The sequence below is a fragment of the Lycium barbarum genome, chromosome 7 (genome assembly GCF_019175385.1).
Source record: "Lycium barbarum isolate Lr01 chromosome 7, ASM1917538v2, whole genome shotgun sequence".
NCBI lineage: Eukaryota > Viridiplantae > Streptophyta > Magnoliopsida > Solanales > Solanaceae > Lycium > Lycium barbarum.
The window spans coordinates 114483454-114492493 of record NC_083343.1 but is presented as its reverse complement, the minus strand read 5'-3'; positions in this window follow the sequence as shown (position 1 = coordinate 114492493).

Sequence of the window (9040 nt, the reverse complement as noted above, 5' to 3'; positions counted from 1 at the left end):
GGGTACGCCAATACTATCGTAATCAAGATGATAAAACAGAATCCAAAATCAATGAACAGCCCATGGCATCAAGACAACACAATAGAACAATCTAATTACAACATAACGGGGTGGCTAGCCCCAAACACACAACAGGGCCCAACCTAAGGCAATATCCAACCCAACTTCATACCCGAAGGTTCACATGCTGTCTCCGATAATATAATATAAATATGCGTTTCGCTATACGAAGTCTCACCAAGGGTAAGTCATAACCTACCTGGATAGCCGAACTGCAACACCAACAACTCACTGCTTTGCCTTGCCTTTCCCCTTAACCTTAGAACCAAAGTATTCTAAGCATAATCGAAATCTAGATTAGAAATCATGAAGAATGATACTACTATTGCTACCATTCAATTTAGGTCAATTCTAACCCTAGAAATTGGGGAAACATGCCCACAAGGTCAAAACGGAAAATTCGGAAACAAAATATCAAATTAAGCACTAGGTGATCATAACCCAACCACTAATTGCTAAATTAACTCATAGATTCACCCAATTTTGAATTTGAAGCAAAACCCCCAATTTGAGTATAAACCTTAACTCTTTGATTCCGAAATTCAACACTAGAAATGGAAGATATATGATTAATAAGCTTAGATTCATCAAAAACCTAGCATAAACCCCATAAATTTATCATTAATAAGCCTAGGGAAGATGTTCATCAAAACCCTCTTCCAACTTCCATTACTAGGGGATTATTAAAGGAAAGGGGAAATCTAAGATGATTATGATTACAGAAAGAGTAAAGGAATTAGAAAGATTTACCTCCAAGAATATTCTCAAATTATCTCCAAGAAAAGTTCCCCAAAGCTCTAATTTCGAAATGGGAGTAAATGAGGGTCTAAAGGCTTTTAACACATCACTAATAATACACACTGGCCGTCACCAGCTTTAGCGACACTTGGACCGCTCCAGCAGAGCAACTTCAGCGGTCAAGGCAAAATCCTTAGACCGCTCCAGCGGTACCATGCCGCGGCGCTGGTGCCGCCAAAGTGGGCACCAGACACCAGAAACTTACCCAAGTTTCACCATTTGATCCTATTTTTCAACTAGTTTCCGAGGCAATCTGCTCACATACCATACACATAAACACATATAAAAATACGCTAAGAACACGCCCTTGGCCTTTCAATTCCCAACGGATGTCTCGTTGCCGAGTCAACCCCTAATGCCTTAATTCCAATTTCCCAACCCAAGTCTCAAAATGCATCCGGGTGTATTGGGAACCGAACCAAATATGCACACAAGTTCTAAACAACCATCCAGACATCTCGAAATTGACAAAATTCCGAAAAAGGTCTGTTTACCCAAAAGTCAACTTTGGATCAACCATTTTTGCACTTTACGCCTATATTTCACAATAGTTGCTCGAATCCGGTCTAGACACCTCGAGAAGCATGCCAACGGTCCCTTCGGGTAAAAAATGAGCTAATCAATGCTCGAAAAAGGGCGAAAATGCCGAAAAGACTATAATGACCAAACGGGTCGTTACATCAGATACCTATTGAACTGTCGCTCGTCCTTGAGCAAAGAAAAGAAAAGAAGCAGGGAAATACCTGAATTAGTAAACAACTGAGGATATCGGCTACGCATGTTGGACTCGGTCTCCCAACCAGCCTCCTCAACTGGACGTTGCTTCCATTGCACCTTCACAGAAGCAATCTCCTTCGACCTCAACTTTCGAACCTGCCTATCTAAGATCGCGATAGACTCCTCCTCATAAGTCAAATTCTCATCAAGCAATATAGAAGTCCCGCCAAGCCTGGCGACAAAGCTAATTCAGAAGCTACATCACCCATACGGTCAACAATCTCAAACGGACCAATATACCTGGGGCTCAACTTTCCCCTCTTAACGAACCTCAAAACACCCTTCATGGGTGAAACCTTCAATAGAACCTGATTACCAATAGCAAACTCCAAATCCCGGACCTTACGGTTCGCATACATCTTTTGCCTACTCTGAGCTGCCAAAAGCTTGGCCTGAATAACTCTCACTCTATCAAGGGACTCTCTCAACAAATCTATACTCCAAGGCCGAGCCTCGAACCCATCAAACCAACCAATCGGAGATCTACATCTCCTACCATACAAAACCTCAAAAGGGGTCATACCAATACTCGAATGATAACTGTTATTGCACGAAACTCTACCAAGGGAAAGTGTTTATCCCAATGACCGCCAAATCAATAACACACGCTCTTAACATGTCCTCGAGCACCTGAATGGTTCGCTCGGACTGGCCATCGTTATAGGAATGAAAGGTTGTACTAAGATCCAATCGGGTACCGAACTCCACATGAAACGCCCTCCAAAAATAGAAAGTGAAAATAGTACCCCGATCAGATACAACAGAAATAGGAACCCCATGCAATCTCACAATATCCCGAATGTACATCTTGGCTAACTTCTCCGCGGTATAGAAAACCTGAACTGGAACAAAGTGAGCGGACTTAGTCAACCGATCAACTATCACCCAAATAGAATCAAACTTGCCAAGGGTCTTCAGAAGACCCGTGAAAAAATCCATGGTAATTCTCTCCCATTTCCACTCGAGAATGAGCATCCTTTGAAGCACCCCACTAGATCACCGGTGCTCATACTTTAGCTGCTGACAATTCCGACACTTAGCCACAACATCAACTATATCTCTCTTCATCCGATGCCACCAATAGTGCTGCCTCAAATCACGGTACATCTTAGTCGCTCCCGGATGAATGGAATAGCGGGAACTATAAGCCTCAGACAAGATCAACTGAATCAAATCACCAATACGAGGAACGCACACGCATCCTCTAATCCTCAGAATGCCCTCTGAATCAATCACGACCTCTAGAGCTGTCAATATGGGCTTAGCCCGCGAGGCCGGCCCAACCCAACCCTTTATTTAAGTAGGGTTGGGCTAAGATTTCGTTGGCCCATATAAAAGTGAGGCTCAAAAGCCTAGACTTTCTTGGCCCGCCGGCCTTATGGGTTGGGTTGAGGCCAGAAAAGAATAATAAATTAATTAATTTAAAAAAATATATAACTAAATTAAACAAAAAGAATGTACTTACTACAAAGTAGTAATTAGAAACTGGAGTAATACTTTTTAGTCTTAGAATTTATATTATGTTTAATTTCTTTTGAACGTGATCTGAGTTAATGATTAAAAATAATAATTTATATTTGCTCTTGATTTTTTTTTTCTATGATATGGATTTGCACAAGAATGGGTGGTAGAAGATTCTATTTCATATTGCAAAAGTTTCCTCTATTTCATAGTGCAAAAGTTTCATATTCAAATTTTACTAAAAATCACTTAGAAAATATTATTTGGAAGACGAAAAAACTTAAAGGGCTGGCCCGTCCTAGCCCGCGGCTCGCTTAGGGTTGGGTTGGGCTGCCATTTTACAGGCCCTTCAATTAAAAGCGCCAGCCCGTCCTAACTCATTGAATTCTTTGGCCCTTTAGGGCTGGGTTGGGTTGGGCTGGGCTAGCCCATTTTGGCACTTCTAACGACTTCCTTGGCCTCACCTCTCAAAACTCTGTCTCGAACCTTGCTCAACTGAGCATCCTCAAACTGATGAGTCCTGATCCGATCCAATAAAGATGACCTCGCCTCTACACAAGCCAAAATCCTGCCCGGGGCTGAAATATCAAGACAAATTAAACTGTTGGCCAGAGTCCGAACTTCCATGGCCAACGGACGCTCGAAAACAATCAATCGAGCTAAACTCCCCATACTCACTGCCTTGCGACTCAAGGCATCAGCCACCACATTGGCTTTCCTGGGATGATACAGAATAGAGATGTCATAGTCCTTCAGGAGCTCCATCCATCGGTGCTACCTGGAATTAAGATCTCTCTGTGTAAACACATGCTGAAGACTACGGTGATTCACCCATTGCACAAATAACCTCCAAATCTTCAAAGCGAAGACAACGGCCAGTAACTCCAACTCATGGGTAGGCTAGTTCTTCTCATGAACCTTCAACTGACGAGAAGCATAAGTTATCACTCTACCCTCCTGCATCAACACAACACCCAAGCCCATACGGGAGGCATCACAATAGACAGCGAAATCCTTACCCTCCACGGGTAATGCTAAGATCGAAGCTGTAGTCAAAAGAAGATTAAGCTTGTAAAAGCTCTCCTCACAATCATCCGTCCACTGGAAGGGAACATCTTTCTGAGTCAATCTGGTCAAGGATGAAGCAATAGCAGCAAAACCCTTCACAAAGCGACGGTAATAACTGGCCAAACCTACAAAACAACGAATCTCAGTAACAGTAGTGGGACTCGCCTAACCTTGCACGGCCTCAATCTTCTGTCGATCAACCATAATCCCATCCTTAGACACAACATGGCCCAAGAATGCTACATACTCCAACTAGAACTCACACTTAGAAAACTTAGCAAACAGGCTATATTTCTTCAACAACCCAAGAACAGAACGAAGATGGCTCTCATGCCCCTCTCTACTCTTGGAATACACCAAGATTTCATCAATAAACACAATCACAAAGGAATCAAGGAATGGCCTAAAGATGCCATTCATTAAGGTCATAAATGTAGTCGGGGCATTGGTAAGCCCAAAAGACATCACTAGAAACTCATAGTGGCCATATCTCATCCGAAATGCTATCTTCTGAATATCCTCTGCCTTGATCTTCAACTGTTAATAGCCGGAATTCAAATCAATCTTCGAAAACACCGAAGCACCCTGAAGCTAGTCAAACATATCATCAATACGAGGCATGGGGCAATTGTTCCTAATAGTGACCTTGTTCAACTGGCGGTAATTAATACACATCCTCATGGTCCTATCTTTCTACTTCACGAAAAACAAAGGAGCACCCCAAGGGGAGACGTTCGGTCCAATGAACCCCTTGCTTAATAAATTCTATAACTGCTCTTTAAGCTCTCTCAACTCAGCAGGTGCCATCTGATATGGCGGAATAGAAATAGGGTGAGTGCCCGGATCCAAGTCAATACAGAAATCAATGTCGCGATCGGGTGACACACCAGACAGATCCGACGGGAATACCTCCGCGAACTCGCTCACAATAGGTATAGACTCAAGGGGTGGAGATGCAACAGTCGTATCACGAACATGAGTCAAATAAGCTAGACACCCCTTACTTACTAACTTTTTCGCCCGAAGAAAGAAAATGATCTTCTTCGGAGCGGGACTAGGAGTACCTCTCCACTCAAGCCTAGGAATGTCCGATATGGCTAAGGTGACTGTCTTGGCGTGACAGTCTAATGTCGCATGATAAGGAGAAAGCCAGGACATCCCCAATATAACATCAAAGTCCACCATATCGAGGATCATCAAATCTACCCAAGTGTCATACCCCATAAAAGTAACCAAACAAGACCGGTAGACTCGATCAACAATCACAGAATCTCCGACCGGAGTAGACACATGAACAGGTATATCTATGCTATCACAAGGCAAATCCCAACCAACGGCATGAAATGCAGATACATATGAATAGGTGGATCCAGGATCAAATAACACAGATGTTGCTCTATGACGAACAAAAATGGTACCTGAAATCACAGCATTCGAGGCCTCTGCCTCGGGCCTACCAAAAAATGAGTAACAATGGGCTCCATCACGCCTATTATGAGATCCCTCTCTCGTACTCTAAGAACCACCTCTAGCTGACTGGGAACCACCTTTAGAACCATTGGAAGTATCGCGGCCTGACTGAGCACCGCCTCTCTTAGAAGTCCCACCTCGACCACCAAATGATATAGGAGTCCTCGACAGCTGATAATCCCACCTGGGTCGGGGACATCTCCTAGCAACATGCCCAATCTCTCCACAAGAATAATAGGTAATAGGAGATGAATGCTGAAACACGGAAGCTATAGACCCGGATGAAGCAGCCCTGTCCACAGGTCTGGAGAATGAACTCTCAGGAGCTCTCTGCCTGGGTGGCTCACTAGGGGAAGCTTATAATGCTGAATGCACATGACGGACGGAATATGGCTGATGTGGCCTCAAAAATTGACCGGCACCTTTTGAACCAGAACCCCCAAAACTACCAGTCTGACGTGGCCTCTTGTCACCACCACCAAAAGCACGGGCCTTAGCGCCCTCAACCATAGAAGCATGCTCGATAATGGATTGAAAAGAAGCCCCAATAGACTCTATCTGAAGACAATGAATCTGTAGAGAGCCCACTAGTCCCCCTGCAAAGCGCCTGATCTTATCAGCCTCAGTTGGGATCAACGGAGTAGAATAACGGGCCAGATAAAAGAAACGGGTCACATAGGACTCCAAAGACATGCCCCTATGCTCAAGGTGTAGAAACGGGTCACTTGTGTTAGATTCAGTTATTTTTATTTGGGCTTTTTCCTACACTTATAAATTTTCATAAGCCACAATTTTTAGACATTTTTGGCATAAAACTCAAGTTTGGAGGCTAGGGTTCCTACGTAAATATTCTTTCTTTTATTTGAACATTGTTTATGGAAATTTCTTTGTGACAATTGAGATTGATACTCTTGTTTTGATTATTTATTCATCGACATTATTTTTAAACAAGTAAGTTCTTGTTATTTTAATTATTCTTATTCTTCAACGTTTCTCAAGGGAGTAGCTAACTCTAGGACTAGCCCATTTACTTTGTTTGAAACTCGGAAGAGGAAGAACGGGGTTGGGATATGTTACACCTTGAAAATTTTCCCCGCGAACGTACAGTGAATAGGCTAACAAAGGGCATAGCGTGTACGATGTTTTAATAAGAAGGGAACGACGTTTGACGACCTTAAGTAAGATTCCAAAGGCAATTGCAATAAGAGATAGGTTATGCTCCATAATGACTAACTATAGGTTCTGAAAATGTGAAAAGTTGCAGATTTGCACTTTGGCCAGTTGATCGTAAAATGAAATACGGATCGTAAAGTAGTTTACGGGCCGTAAACTGCCATGTCGTATTTCAACTTCCAAAACATCAACTTTCTATCAAATGCTTGAATGGTTAAAGACGACTTGAAATACGGTCTGTAAACTGAAATACGGCCCGTAAACTGTGTTCGTAAATGACCATGTCTCAGCCTGACTTTCTGGTTCTGTTATGATTAAATACGTCCACGAAATACGGCCCGTAAATTGGAATACGGACCGTAAACTGAGTTAACGACCACTGTTGTACTTTCGACGACTATTCATTTCAGATCAGATTTTGGGTTATTAAAAGGGGGACCAAGTTTATTATTTCATTTCCATATTTCACCCCTTCTCTCTAAAACATCTCTCTACATTTATTCCACAAGAATTCAAGGATTATTAGTGATCAACAACATAAACCAAGTGAATCAAGTGTAAGAAAACCCATTAAAGAACATACAAGTCAAGAAATCACATTAGAGATGAACAAGGGTTTTTGCTCAAGTGGAGTATTATCAACCAAGGCTTGTTCCTACGACATCTAAGGTAAGATTTATGATATTTCTATGTTGTGTAAGGTATTTGAGAGTTTAAATACTTGGATTGTAGAAGGGTATAGAAAAATGGGTCATGAATGTGGAATAGTGCCATTTTGAGAAATAACTTAACTTGAGTTACGATTCTTGATGTGTTGTGATGTAAATATGTTATAAATGATGTTGAGAACATGAGATGAGCAATGTATGAGAATAGACGTCGTCGTGCGTTATGTCCATGGATAATGTGGATGAATAATGACTATCGTTATAGTATTGTGAATGTATTATTGACGTTTGAGAGTTGATATACGCTATAGAGGAATGTCGTATAAATAGAGGCGACGTTGCCAGATTTTCTCTAGTTTTTTTCATCATATATGCTAGCTATCGATTTTAATGATAGTGTGACTTTAATGAAGGTAGAGACGTGAGCTTCGGAGTAGAACGTGCAAGTGTAGAATAGTTCAACGGAAAGGTATGTAAGGCTAACTCTTCTTTCATAAGGCATGGTTCTTGGCCAAACGTCTAGATCTTCTATAAGACTATGATATCTTTCAAATGATTTGATCTTCCGAGCTTGTAAGCTCACGATTCTTGATACGCCACGATTGTGCTAAGTTCCTCGTATGACGAGTAAGCCTATAAAGATAGATATGATGAATGACGATAATAGTGACAATGATATGGAAGACAACTATGGTGGTAATAGCGATGACGATAACGATGCCGACGATGATAGTAACTATAATAGTAAAGACGTTTATGAGCTATTATGTATATGTATCTATGTATGACTATTATGGAACCCCGAGCTTATGAGGCCGGGTAGGATATGTAAATAAATATGTATATGATTATGTAATGCACGCACACCTCTGCAGATGGTACGGATAACCCTGACGCCTTGGTAGGGCCAGGTAGATATAACCATGACGCCTTGGTAGGGCCAGGTAGATGTAACTCTGACGCCTTGGTAGGGCCAGGTATGTGTAACCTTGAGCCTTGGTTGGCCAAATATGTATGAAACACCGATCCTGCATGGTCGGATATGCTATGTATATGATATGATTATGTATATGATATAGATACGAGTACGAATACGAATACGAATACGAATACGATACGATATGAGTACGAATAAGGGTATGTATACGAATATGAGTACAAATATGGAACGGATAAGATTATGGATACGGATATGGATGTATGTGCACAAATACACATTAGAATGGAAAGTTTCTATGAAAGGCAAGTAAGTGCCTATGACGATGATATTACCATCTCCCATCTTGTGCTATTCCTCATGTTGTTCATTATGCTTCTATATTGTTATTGATTATGCTTTACATACTCAGTACATTCTTCGTACTGATGTCCTTTTGTTTGTAGACGCTACGTCATGCCCGCAGGTGCACAGGGAGACAGGCTTGACCTATAGCTACATTCTCAGGGACTACATAGTGGAGCTCCATTTTATTCGGAGCTATAGATTTTGGGTACTTATTCTTTTGTGTACGTAATTATGGGCATAGCGGGGTCCTGTCCCGCTTATGTGATATGACATACTCTCC